Source organism: Lytechinus variegatus, chromosome 4 (genome assembly GCF_018143015.1).
Source record: "Lytechinus variegatus isolate NC3 chromosome 4, Lvar_3.0, whole genome shotgun sequence".
NCBI classification, from domain to species: Eukaryota; Metazoa; Echinodermata; class Echinoidea; order Temnopleuroida; family Toxopneustidae; genus Lytechinus; species Lytechinus variegatus.
In genome coordinates, this window is record NC_054743.1 from 54,174,543 (window position 1) to 54,189,344 (window position 14,802).

Consider the following 14,802-nt stretch of genomic DNA (forward strand, 5'->3'; position numbering starts at 1 on the left):
TATCATAATATTTGAAACAACCGGGTCTGGAATAAAGACTTTGGGCTCATATTATTATTTTTGAAACAACCGGGTCTGGAATAAAGACTTTGTACTTATATTATAATTTTTTAAACAACCGGGTCTGGAATAAAGACTTTGGGCTCATATTATTATTTTTGAAACAACCGGGTCTGGAATAAAGACTTTGGATTTATATTAATTTTTTGAAACATCCGGGTCTGGAAAAAGACTTTGGATTTATATTATAATTTTTGAAACAACCGGGTCTGGAGAAAAGACTTTGGACTTATATTATCATTTTTGAAACAATCGGGTCTGGAATAAAGACTTTGGACTTATATTATTATTTTTTAAACAACCGGGTCTGGAATAAAGACTTTGGTTTTATATCATAATTTTTGAAAAAACAGGGTCTGGAAAAAGACTTTGGATTTATATTATAAGTTTTTAAACAATCGGGTCTGGAGAAACGACTTTGGACTTATATTATCATTTTTGAAACTATCGGGTCTGGTGTAAGACTTTAGACTTATATTATCATTTTTTAAACAATCGGGTCTGGAATAAAGACTTTAGGCTCATATGATTGTTTTTTAAACAACCGGGTCTGGAATAAAGACTTTGTACTTATATTATATTTTTTTAAACAACCGGGTCTGGAATAAAGACTTTGGGCTCATATGATTATTTTTCAAACAACCGGGTCTGGAATAAAGACTTTGTACTTATATTATATTTTTTTAAAAAACCGGGTCTGGACTAAAGTCTTTGGGCTCATATTATTATTTTTTAAACAACCGGGTCTGGTGTAAGACTTTAGACTTATATTATCATTTTTGAAACAATCGGGTCTGGAATAAAGACTTTAGGCTCATATGATTATTTTTCAAACAACCGGGTCTGGAATAAAGACTTTGTACTTATATTATATTTTTTTAAACAACCGGGTCTGGAATAAAGACTTTGGGCTCATATTATTTTTGAAACAACCGGGTCTGGAATAAAGACTTTGGATTTATATTATAATTTTTGAAACGACCGAATCTGGAAAAAGACTTTGGATTTATATTATAATTTTTGAAACAACCGGGTCTGGAGAAAAGACTTTGGACTTATATTATTATTTTTTAAACAACCGGGTCTGGAATAAAGACTTTTGATTTATATTATAATTTTTGAAACAACAGGGTCTGGAAAAAGACTTTGGATTTATATTATAATTTTTGAAACAACCGGGTCTGGAGAAAAGACTTTGGACTTATATTATCATTTTTGAAACAATCGGGTCTGGAATAAAGACTTTAGGCTCATATGATTATTTTTTAAACAACCGGGTCTGGAATAAAGACTTTGGGCTCATATGATTATTTCTTAAACAACCGGGTCTGGAATAAAGACTTTGTACTTATATTATAATTTTTGAAACAACCGGGTCTGGAATAAAGACTTTGGGCTCATATTATTTTTGAAACAACCGGGTCTGGAATAAAGACTTTGGATTTATAGTATAATTTGTTAATTAACCGGGTCAGGAAAAGAGACTTTGCACTTTTGTGCTATATGAACGCATTACTATACGATTTTAGTTCAAAAAATCCCTTCAAATTTATTACATTTGTGGGTAAAGTCATTATTACATTTGTGGGCGATCAAAAATTATTACATTTGTGGGTAAAGTGCATTATTACATTTGTGGGTGAAATTATTACATTTGTGGGTAAAGTGTTATTACATTTGTGGGCGTTATTACATTTGTGGGTAAAGTGTTATTACATTTGTGGGCGTTATTACATTTGTGGGCGTTATTACATTTGTGGGTGCAACAGGGGGTAGTCAGAAATAACACGAGCTGACTTAAGTTTAGAGTGTTTAAAAGAGTTGAAAGTCAGATGATCTCCCATACTTTTTTTTTAGACAGGAATAAAAATACGAACTGAAAATCAATGGCAAAACAAATGCCTGAAATGAGCTAAAGTAACCAAATTCTTTCACCCCTGGCATGGCTACTGCTACTTTCTTACATTACCATGGTTATTTAGACATAGTTGAAATCTTCATGAACCTAAATGACTATTCAACAAAGAACTTGATCACTTGACCATAATGATAACGAGACCATCTGATGATGCAAAGAATACATTGTTAGCTTACAATGCGGTACCTGGAAATCGAACATGATTTTTTTTAAGACAGTGATGAAATATATTTATCTGATCACGTTGTGAACCTATTAATGAATACATTCCCAGCATGGTACACGATGATTTACTGAACTCACTATACACATGCTAAATCGAAATTACCTGTCCTAATAAATAATCCCCACTCAACTGGCGTTCCTCAATTTTTTTCTTATTTCTTATTATGTTCTTATCCTGTCTTGTCCTGCATCTTGTTATGTCTTGTCTTCTATGTCTTGTAATTCCCTCTCTCTTCTTTTTCTTCTCTCTAATTGCGCAATATATCCCTCTCAGCGGAGACCTCTTTGTGTGACTTGCTTTGCATTTGGTCAGTGATTTAAAATATGTTTACATAAATCTGATTTCCATCTTTCTGTTTCTTCTCTTTTTTCCTTTATAATATGTACGCATACATAAATATGTCGAAAATATTTTTTTTTCATTTCCAAGGAGGATTCACGCTTTACAAGCTTTGCTTTTAGTGAACCTACCCCTGTTACACCCACAAATGTAATAATCGCCCACAAATGTAATAACGCCCACAAATGTAATAACACTTTACCCACAAATGTAATAACACTTTACCCACAAATGTAATAATTTTTGATCGCCCACAAATGTAATAACACTTTACCCACAAATGTAATAATGCACTTTACCCACAAATGTAATAATGACTTTACCTACAAATGTAATAAATTTGAAGTGATTTTTGGCGAATTCGTTCTAAACTAATATCCTATAGTCATGATAGTAATGCGTTCATATAGCACAAAAGTTCAAAGTCTTTTTTCCAGACCCGGTTAATGAAATATTACAGTACAAGTCCAAGTCTTTTTCCAGACCCGGTTTTTCAAAATTATAATATACGTCCAAAGTCTTTTTACCAGACCCGGTTGTTTCAAAATTATAATATACGTCCAAAGTCTTTTTTCCAGACCCGGTTAATTCAAAAATTATAATGCAAGTCCAAAGTCTTTTTTCAGGCCCGGTCGTTTCAAAAGTTATAATATACGCTGGTGAGGGGTAAAGACAACACTCTAAGCCCAAGCATTTTAAGTGGGTTTAATTTTGAAGATTGGTCTCAGCTGTCATTTTTTTTTCAATATTTCTTTATCTTTTAAATAACCGGGTCCAGACGAAAGACTAAGCATAATACTCGTGTTATTCCACAAGAATAAGAATATGAGTCTTTTGTTTTTAGGATTGTTTAACTCATTTTTAAATCACCGGGTCTAGAATAAAGACAACGCTCTAAACATGTGCTTTTCTACATGCATGGTCTTAATTTGGAGGATTGTTGGTTCTTAGATTCGTTGTTGGGGGTCGAGTTTTATTGATTTTTTATTCCTGAAATAATTGTGTCTGGAGGAAAGTCGATCTTCGACAATCGGTCTTCATGTTGTTCCACAGTAATTAGATTATTGGGTATTCGTTTTAGAATATTTGTAAAAACTATTTTATTTTTCAAATAGTAACCAAGTCTGGAGAAAGGATGTCTGCTTTACCCACGCGTTATTACAATGTTTTGTAGGGGTAGTAGTATTATTTTAAAAAAGACATATTTTTACTGGGTGAAACTTTGGAAATTTGGTCTTAGATTCGAAGTTTTTCAGTTATTTTTTTAATAGCCGGGTCTGGAGGAAAGAGTACGTTTAAAAACTCGTGTTATTCCACGAGAATAAGAATATAAGATCTTATATTAGAAGATTTTTTTTCGTAACTGTTTTAGGTCTGGAATAAAGACAACACTCTAAACCTCTTTTAAAACAGGTTCTTAGGTTGAAGGTTTGTTTGGTCTTAAACTTTGATTTTTTTAATTCTTACTATTAGCGTTTTTTAAAGAAAAAAATGGTCGGGCTGAAAGACTACGCTATATATCCAGCATTAATAAGATTATGGGGTCTTTATACTGTTTTTAAACTGTTATTCATAATGTTTAAATAACAGGTAATCGGGTCTGGAGAAAAGACTATGTTTGATTCTCAATTTACTCTTAGTGCATATATTCACAATAGACACCGCATAAGTTGAAACAACAACAAAGACATTAATTCCACCAGTTTTAATTAACTGGGTCTGGAGAAAACTAAGCTCGATTCCCATTTTTTCCACAGGAATATCATTATCGTATCTTAGTTTGGACTTATATCATAAATTTTGAAAAAAAATGGGTCAGGAAAAAGACTTATTAAAATTCTTGAAACAACCGGGTCTGGAAAAAAGACTTTGGATTTATATTATAATTTTTAAAACAACCGGGTCTGGAAAAAAGACTTTGGAATTATATTTCAATTTTTGAAACAACCGGGTCTGGAAAAAAAGACTTTGGGCTTTTATTATATTTTTTTAAATAACCGGGTCTGGAAAAAAGACTTTGGATCTATGTTATAATTTTTGAAACAACCGGGTCTGGAAGAAAGACTTTGGACTTGTACTTTGATGTTTTATTAACTCGGTCTGAAAAAAAACGTTGCACTTTTGTGCTATATGAACGCATTACTATAGGATTTTAGTTTAGAACGGATTCGCCAAAAATCCCTTCAAATTTATTACATTTGTGGGCGATCAAAAATTATTACATTTGTGGGTAAAGTGTTATTACATTTGTGGGCGTTTTTACATTTGTGGGTAAAGTGTTATTACATTTGTGGGCGTTATTACATTTGTGGGTGCAACAAACTTTCCCCCCCCCTATTTCCTTTTATATGCTAAATTGCATTTTTTTTATCGAAGTAAGAATGTTCATCTGTAACATTGTTTCTGATTTATATTACTTAGCATTATTTTTCGAATGGAAATAGAATAAGGAATTTAATATAGTATCTGGATATAAAAACAGCACAAGTCTGATTTTGGTGAAATTGAGTTATATATGGGAAATTATTACAATGACTCATTTTGTGTATAAATGATAAATCTAAAATCATCTCAGAAATATCTTAAGTAAAGGAGGAAAAATCTGGTATGAGTATAAGAAAAGCCCAAGTCCAGGACATGGGCTTTTCTTACATTCATATCATAGCGACCTCTCTGATTCCTTTACTACTTACTACAGAATTCTACCACGTATATGAATGTAAGAATGTCCCAAGTCCATATGATTCGTAAAGCGACCCAAGTTCACCAGACAAAAGAACCCACCCACAAATATCGTGAACATTAATGTTCCTCAAGAAATATACACTTAATTTGTCATATGATACTTAAATTTGTTTTATGATGTTCTGTAATTTCGTCAAATATAGGCCTACATTAATTGCCCAAAATGAAATATCCAATATTTTTTTCCTTATTTTACTCGAAATGACGTCCTAAGGACTTGGGCCTGTTTCATATTCATATGCCCAATTGAATCCAATTTAATACACTCTAAATAATGAAGTGCAAATTTGAACTAGACAAATCAGCACTCCGAAGTGCAGTCACTATACACGCTCTTTAAGAGCTGAATCAGCACTTCATTTTTTAGAGTGTATAAAGGTCACTGTGTCGGGTTGCAAAATTCTTGGGAATTTTCGAAGTGGAAACTTTCCATGGGAATAAACTGGAAATTATTGGGAATTTTGGGAATTCTTGGCAATTTACTGGAATTTTAAAGAATGTTGGGAATTTTCAAAAAATAGACATTTTCTGATATTTATATACAGGAATGGAAGGGTTACCGTGGCAAACGAAGCTTGATTGTGCTTTGTCAGCAAGTTTAAAGCCAAATATTATGCTAAGACAATGCAGAATTTCAATGAATTTAAAGTAACAGTTGATTACTGTTTGAGTGGCTGAATGCTACGTGCGATGGCAGTACATGTACACTGCAAATGCTTTACACAAGGGATATATTTAAACTGTTCATGCAATGATGCCTATTGGATATTCTAATCCTTTTGCAGATGAGGATAATCATTATTAATGATAATTATAACATTATTGTTATTCATCATTTATTTCTGCATCGCAGAAGTGAGAACTTTCTGCTGTTTGTGGCGTTAATTTAATGAGTATGAATAGAGATTGCTGGTTCAAGTAGTGTAGATCAAATATAATGAAACTGATATGAGATTGTCATTTAATAGCATAAAAGATATGTAATTAATAACAAGTTTCTCAATCTCAATCAATGAACGTCAAAGTTCATTTGAGGTCAACAAACTTAGTGCATCTATTTGTCTCCATTTGTGAAAAACTATTCATCTTGATTGCTTTCAAAGTCAACCATTATTGTGATATTTCTTCCCCCCTCCCCAATTTTTTTTTTCGTGGGTAGATGGGAGCATTTTAGAAATAAATTAGCAATGTAACATTTTTGTTCCTGGACCTGATTTTTCCCATTTGAAGACGCAAGCCAGTGCCATTGCCGCTGGTGGGATAAGTATGCTGTGCATACCTAGTCTGCAGGCACAGACCATGGATGGAACTTTGATCAAGAAGTGGGTCTCCATACAAAGACTAACACATGCATGAGCGAGAGGGCCTTCAGTACACAAGTCGTGAGTAGGCTGCACATTCGTACACTTAACTCGAGTGAAGGCTTTGCACAGTAGACAAGTGCAAACCCTTCCTCGAGGAAAGTGGTCTGAATATGCAGCCTAAAGTTTCTGCCAATGACTCCAAAAGATCATTTTGTTCAACAGAAAGTTGTATTTGTGCTAGTCTTGTGTGAAGACCCACTTGTGGTTCAAAGTTTTAATAAGGGTCTGTGCGTGCAGACTATATGTAGGGGGGGCAATATTGTCTTAATGTGTTATAAAATGGCATAAAAAGTATTGACATTCAAAGAAAAATGAAAAATAAATAAAAATAGTGTAATGCAAAGTTTTATTTTTTTCCATGTTGAATTGAAAAGCATTAATGCTCCATCATGTAGTAGATACATGGACTATAATGTTTTTATCTACAATTTGATAAGTAATATATAGCCTGGGCAATTTAAAGAATGAAGAAAATTCTAAATACAAATGCAAAATATAATATTCGAGGATATCAATTTATAATTTTGTTTTTAAAAACAGAATTTGTCACTTTTTGTGAAAAAAAATAAAAATTCCCGAAACTTTCCATAATTTTTTTTCCAAAATCTCCTGAATCTCACTGTGTAATACCCCCCCCCTACCCTGAACAAACACGCCCTCTCCCTTTCTATTTATTCCTTTCCCTCTCCCCTCAATTTCTTCCCAGACTCTTTTGAATACGAATCTCTCTTTGTATTACTCGTTAACTTCTCTTTCTTTATTTTCTCATTGTATTGTTTTATTATTAGTCTTTTTTTATTCCCAATACACAACAACCTTATTAATATGTGTATATTTCTCTCTCTTCTCTCACACACCACTGTACAGTAAGAACTTTAGAAGATGAAATTGCGGCATCAAGGTCAGACGAATCAGACGAGCTTAATATTTAAGGATGGCAGCCAACAAGAAGCCATGAGTTATTTTATCTCGGAGTACCATAATTGGAACAGATTTACTGTTTATGAAGATCCCACACATCAACCATGTGTTAATGTGTCGGTTTAATCATGGACCTATATTAGACATTCAACGCTATCATTTCTTTGATCGAACGAGATCCGCCCCCAATGATAATGTGCATCTTAATGAGAACATACAGGTATTTTGACAATAGCGACTAACCAAGGCGTATATCTCATTATTGTCTAAGCACAACTTTACTGGTTTTAGTTATGTTGGCTGATGCCCTGTGTTAGAGAATGCTTTTCAGTCAACATGCTTTAGATTTGAAGCAGCAAAATTAGGAAGCAGCCGATTTTGCTGAATAAATTATATTATCATTTTATCCGCTGACTTTCGTACGCACATATTGACCTCAATCAAATTAAGAGATAAATGCTCTCTACATAATTTGAGCCATGCATATCTTGAATATTAGGATAAAAAAATAAAAAATGGGATTATTAATATAAAGCAATCAATCACAATATTGCATCTATATTGAAATATGCATAGGGTAAACCAGAACTGTACATTTATTTTCTGGTATTTAAGTGATTTTTCATCTTCTGCGCATGCAGTTTGTGCAATATCAATGTCTTATCACGAACTGCTTCTTTCACCTCAATGCCAAATTGACGGCGGAACATGGTGCAATTGGCCGCGGAATGATTTTGTTAGGGATTAAAACCCCTCCGCCCCCGGTAACGCGGACCCTGCATAATACTCATGGGGGGTATGCGCATTCTCGTCGTTATGCAAATGGAGAATTAATACAGTAACCGACTCATTATTCTTGATGTGTTTCATTATCAAGTATTCTTATTTCATTCGTTTCATTCGTTTATTTCCATTTTCAACAATTACAGTTTCTTCTGTACATGTTGACATATATAAATAAAACATATTTCAATTGTTCCTGTACAGAAAATTATGTTCAAGATTATTACATATCAGGTTGAAAATGGAGGCTGCTAAAAAGCGGAGCTTGTATAGTGCAGCCTTCTAATAAATATTCCTGCAGTTGTTCAGCATATAAAAAAAAATATATGTTATTTGCCATTCCTGTTGTGTTTCATTATCAAGTATTCCTATATGTTATGTGCCATTGTTGCAATCTATGGTGATTCAGTGACAATTGATTTCTTGATGTAAAAAAATCATACATTGGATAAAAGAATTAAAAGGATTTATAACTGTATTGTGGAAATAAGCGAGACGCTTTAAAAAGTGTATAACTTATTAAACTCATTTAGATTACTGAAGCAATGACGTCGGTTGCCATGGTGCCATGGCGGCCTGGTTCTAAACAAGTGAACCCGGAAGTATTGCAAACTGCTCATATCACAAAGCACGTGTTTCTCAGGAAAAGAAGGTTGCTATCGGAATTTCATCAACCTCACAATAATGGTAACAACCAGGGACAAACACATCATCATTTTTCAAAATTAGAATGTGTATAAACGATTGTCAGCTGCGACTCTGTTTAGAACCAACCGGTTCATTGCCATGACACCGTGACGTCACAATTCGGTACTGAAAACGTCGGTCAATATTTTACATCCGATTTTGAAGAAATTTCGCTTGTTACACTTGTTTTGCGTCCCCTATTTCATTCAAATTTATCTTCTTGGTGGTGGACGGGTCCACCAACCGATTTAAAGAGTCGAAGATAAAAAGATACCCAAACATAACCACTGCAGCTGTAAGACCGTCCTCTACCATGGAGGGTTGTATTTGATCGAATATTGTCGTGGTTCTATTAGATATTTCATTCTTACCGAGCAGTTACAACCTTGAACGTTCGTACATAATTCATTTCTAATGCCTGATAAGAGGCTCATTACTCTATTTTTTGTTTAAAGAGTTACTTTTCGTTGAATTTTTACATTGCTTTTATCTTGTTTAGAAACAAGCAATCATTCTAATGTGGGATATGAAGTTGAATCGTCTGTAAATAGGAATCGACTGATTTAATTGTACCAAACGTAATCTAAGCAGAGAAATGCAAACTTCCTAATATGTTTATTAAAAAACAAATTATAATTTTATATTGCTCATTACGTCATTGGTTCGATGTCTTGTTTTGTAGCATGTTGTATACTGTAGATATTAAGGGGATGACCAAACAAAAACAAAATCTGATGAGTTTCTATCATCTCATAATTTCATTTAATTTTTCATATCACTCTTTCCAATTTCCCGCGATTGCATTTAATGATTTGTTTGTTGATCTTGACATAATAAGCAAATACAACATAAAAATATATTTAAGTACAATCATACAAACTGGTTATGAATGGAGGATGCTGTCAAAAATATTTGTAGAGAGATTGAATGCATGAGCGCTGAAAGGCAGCTCGAGCTAAAGCCGGGGTAATAATAACGACATCGCGCCTCGGAATAGAATATTTCTAGATAGATGGCGCTATATAAATGCCTATTATTATTACTATTAGTGTACAGTGCATCTTTCTTTTAAAATATTGTTGTAAATATTGTGAATAATGAAAAAAAATCAGAAAAAGGAAAAACCTTATTGCCCACAAATTGCACAAAATTAAAGAGAAATAACACAAAAGAGATCAGGAAAACCATTTTTGTCAAAACAGGGCAGTAACATGAATGCGAAGTACGTGACAAAAATGCATGGTAAACCTTAAACTGGCGTGCAGGAAAAGATGGGTAATCATAAATGGCTCGCTATAATGGTATAAGGTTGAATTAAAAAAAACGGATTATGTTCAACAATCTCTACAAACTCACAATATTGCTTGTTACTGTATTTGTATCAAATCACATAGTATCTGATGTAAATAGATTAAAAGTGTAGTCTGTATATTGTGTAAATACTATATTACATAACGTAGTTATATTATTTGTTCATTGTTCTTTTTGTGCATTGTATTGCATTACTGTAGTTTTTTAGTATGCCCCGCCAAACGAAGTTTGAAATGAAATGAAATGTGGCTCACACATTGGTCTCGAGGTAAAAATGTGCAGGAAATAATGTTTCCATACGTCACAAATCGTGTTGCCGTGGTAACTACATATCTCAAAAATTATGCAAAAAAAAAATTGGACTACTTCATCATTTTATAAACAATTATCATGATATATGTATCTCACACATTAGTCTTGAGGTAAGAATAGCCAAGACATATATTGTTGTGTTGGGGAATGGGATCGGTGATTATTGAAGCGTAATGAAGAAACTTTGCAGAAAGTTATACAGTTCAAATCACAATTTATTTAATTATCAATATTCAGCTACAGTTCGAAGTACATGAAGATTCAGATATAACAGGAGACGATGAATATAATAGTTTCGAAGTATAAGATTCGGAGTGAAGTTAATATAATATTCGATGGACGTCTAAGTCTTGAAGTCAGTCAGTCTATCTGGATGAGTGTGGGTCTCGTATTCTATCGTTGGTATTCTCTATTCTTAATAATCAAGAAGTCTTATTTATATCCTTAGTTTTGGGGGTGTAACTATTTAAGGTGGGAGTGATCTAAACTTGATCTGATTGGTCTACAGGTCACTGTCTATCAAACTTTCTCTGGTATAAGGGGTGTGGTGATGCTCTGTGCAAGTGACTGGGGCTGGAGTGTGAGTCATACTTCTTCCATGAAGTTAGCTGACGTCACTGAGGGTTGGTCTTTTTATGGTCAAGGCTTAGCAGTTAAATGGTATTGGGGGTTTGGGATTCTTAGATGACATTGGGGGAGTTTGTAAACAAGTTGAGGGTGAATGACTGAAAGGATGTGTTGAAAACTGTTGACATGGTAACGAAATACAGGTGGGGCAGTGGTAAACTACATTGATAGTTTTAGACTTTGTCTCACCTGCAGCTGCAGAGTGAGACTATAGGCGCCGCTTTTCCGACGGCGGCGGCGGCGACGGCGGCGTCAACATCAAATCTTAACCTGAGGTTAAGTTTTTGAAATGACATCATTACTTAAAAAGTATATGAACCTAGTTCATGAAACCACGCCATAAGGTTAATCAGGTATCACTGAACATCTTATTAGAGTTTCATGTCACATGACCAAGGTCAAATGTCATTTAGGGTCAATGAACTGAGACCGAATTGAGGGTATCTGTTGACTTCCCATCATAACTTTGAAAGTTTATGGATCTGATTCATGAAACTTGGACATTAGAGTAATAAAGTATCACTGAACATCCTGTGCGCATTTCAGGTCACATGACCAAGGTCAAAGGTCAATGAACTTTAGCTGGATTAGGTGTATCTGCTGAATTACCATCATAACTTTGAAAGTTTATGGATCTGATTTATGAAACTTGGACGAAAGAGTAATCAAGTATCACTGAACATCCTGTGCGAGTTTCAGGTCACATGATCAAGGTCAAAGGTCATGTAAGGTCAATGAACTTTGGCCATGTTGGGTTTTTTTGTTGAATAACCATCATATCTCTGTAAGTTTATTGGTCTAGTTCATAAAATGTGGACAAAAGAGTAACCATGTATCACTGAACATCTTGCACGAGTTAGAGTAGTTTTCAAAGTCAGCACTGCTGCTATATTGAACTGCGTGATGCAGGTGAGACGTCCAGAGGCATTCCACTTGTTATGTTTGTAGTCAACAAGGGCACGTGACACAATGTCGTATATATATTTGTATGGTTATAACCTTACAGCGTAAGTTTATTAAATTTGTATATAGTTTGTTAAAAAAAATTGTCAAGATTCTGTCTACTCCAGGTATTATCATATATTGATCATCAAGAAGTTACATTAATCTTCCACTAAAGTTAATGTACTTGAGTTATAGTATAAAAATGTTCCGATGTTTAATTTAGTTGAATACTCGAGTTCTGGCCAACAGAAACAATTATTTTTTTTTGCCGTCGAGGCAAAATGCATAGAAATCCAATCAATAGATTTGTATTCTAAGTATGCTTTTAAAGAAAAAGCCCAATATATAACAACTATAAAGTTGGACATGATCGCATGTATACATACTGTATTTTCTAACAAGTATACAATGTCATGTACTTTTTTTAAAGGGCAAGAAGGGGAAGAATGTTGCTGCAAGATTGGCGTGTTTATGAAGCGTGTAACATACTGTACTAAGTGCTTATTGTCCCTAACAAACATCATGGGTGTTGTTAATAAATACTGGATAAGTGTAAGTGACGCCTGGATTTAGCCCTGGAATTGGATTCGATCCTATGACCTGATAATTGACAAGGAAGAATCAGAACCACTGCCATGACTACTAGTCTCTGTTATCATCCATGTTTATGTTGACTCGCTGTTAATGTTAACTCGATCCTATGACCGATGATTAAATAGGAGGAATCAGAACCACTACTAGTATCTGTTATCGTCCAGGTTTATTTTGCCTCGCTGAAATCTTGAATACTCCATATTGTTTAATGTTGTGTGATTCTCTGAATTTGTAATTCATGTTCATTTAAACATGTAGGCCTACTACTAGACATGATGCTTTGGTAAGATCGATTTAAATTAGAGATTGTGGATATTTTTTTTAGATCTATTGAAATTCAAGGGCAGAATCATAAATGATTCATTCTGTGGAGGCATATTATAATAGTTAATATCTAAATACATTTATTAATCATGATCGTTCTATGCGTTATATCACAGTGCTACAAACGGTTTATTGCCTTAATTATCAATTTGTGCCCGTCAATCAAAATCTGTCTTTCTACTACATATCATAAATTAAATGATTACCGATGTGTTACATATTCGTTCTTCATTTACCGAATAAAGAATAAAAGACACAAATAAATGTTCAACATTTTTTTAATTGAGTTTGTAAAGATATTCTATGTAATGAGATCTCGCCTCGAATACACATATATCATAAACGAAGAAAACCTACAGCGCCATAAAATAAAGGTTGTGTTATTTACGTCATAGCGCCACCTTATCTCGCTTTGGCTTGTTAAAGTTTCTAACTACTTGTTTTCGATGCAATTCGGTAGTGCCGCCGCCTACCTGTTGCGACATTTATGGTTTGACACCTGAGCCATTGGAAACATTTTTTAAGGGGAGCTTATGTAGTTTAGAGCCAGTAAAAAAAAACGAAAAGAAAGGGGCAGGGGTCAATAAAAACATGAAGTCCATTTTGGACCCGAGAAATTATACAAGAACAGAATTAAAGAAACTAAGAAAGAGAGGTCTCACGACAAAATGAAGGTCACTTTGCTTTTATTTCTCCATTTTGCAACACCTACCAGAATTCCATGTGGTGCTGCCTATGGGGAATAACACACTGACCAGCCCCTGGAAATTTGTGAGGGTGTTTCAATGCTTCACCTCCCTGCTTCCCAGGGCCATGGTTTACACGTGAGAACAAATGAGATCAAAATCAGATAGTGCATTTGGATATGACTATTAAGTACAACAATGTAAAAAGAGTGAATGAATATTTATTTCAATAGGGAATAATTGCTTAATTTGCATGACAATTCATTTAGACCACTTGTCCATGATTGAATGAGTGGTATGTTTCTTAAATTTTTTTTCTTACTGTTTCTCCCAATGTGTGCATAAATGACGATGTCTGTAAAATTCTGCCTGAGAAAAAAAATACGAAATACTACCTATATCGTCAATAATGTTTAGAGTGTATATTCTTGTTCGAAGCCTTAGACAAATATCCAAAGGTGTATATCACTAGCCTACTACATGTCCGTGCCCCTGAAATAATATATATCATAATGAATAAAGATATATGTGTTTTTACAATAATTCAATTTTCGATTTTGTATGAAAATCAAAAAAAAATTAATATGGTTATGAGTCCAAACTGCGCGGATGTCCATATTTTGCGCATTAGTACAATACGCGATATAATGACTGCAGAAAGACGTTCGAAAAACGGAAGCAACCAACAAAAGTTCAAAATGCGACACGTAAGACTTAAGTTAATTCATTTTAAGTTCAATTTATGAAAGTAAATCATGATAGTTTACAATATTTCTGCTTTATTTAAAAGAAAAATCTAGAAAAATAACTATCAAATTATTGAATTCTTGCCGAAAATTTATCGTTGATTCTCCCGTTGTCAAATACATGTACATCATTTTGCCATGATTCAACCATAGAAACTTATCGATGTATGTGCAGATACACCTTTTTGCCATGATATTGTTGTATGAATTGTAT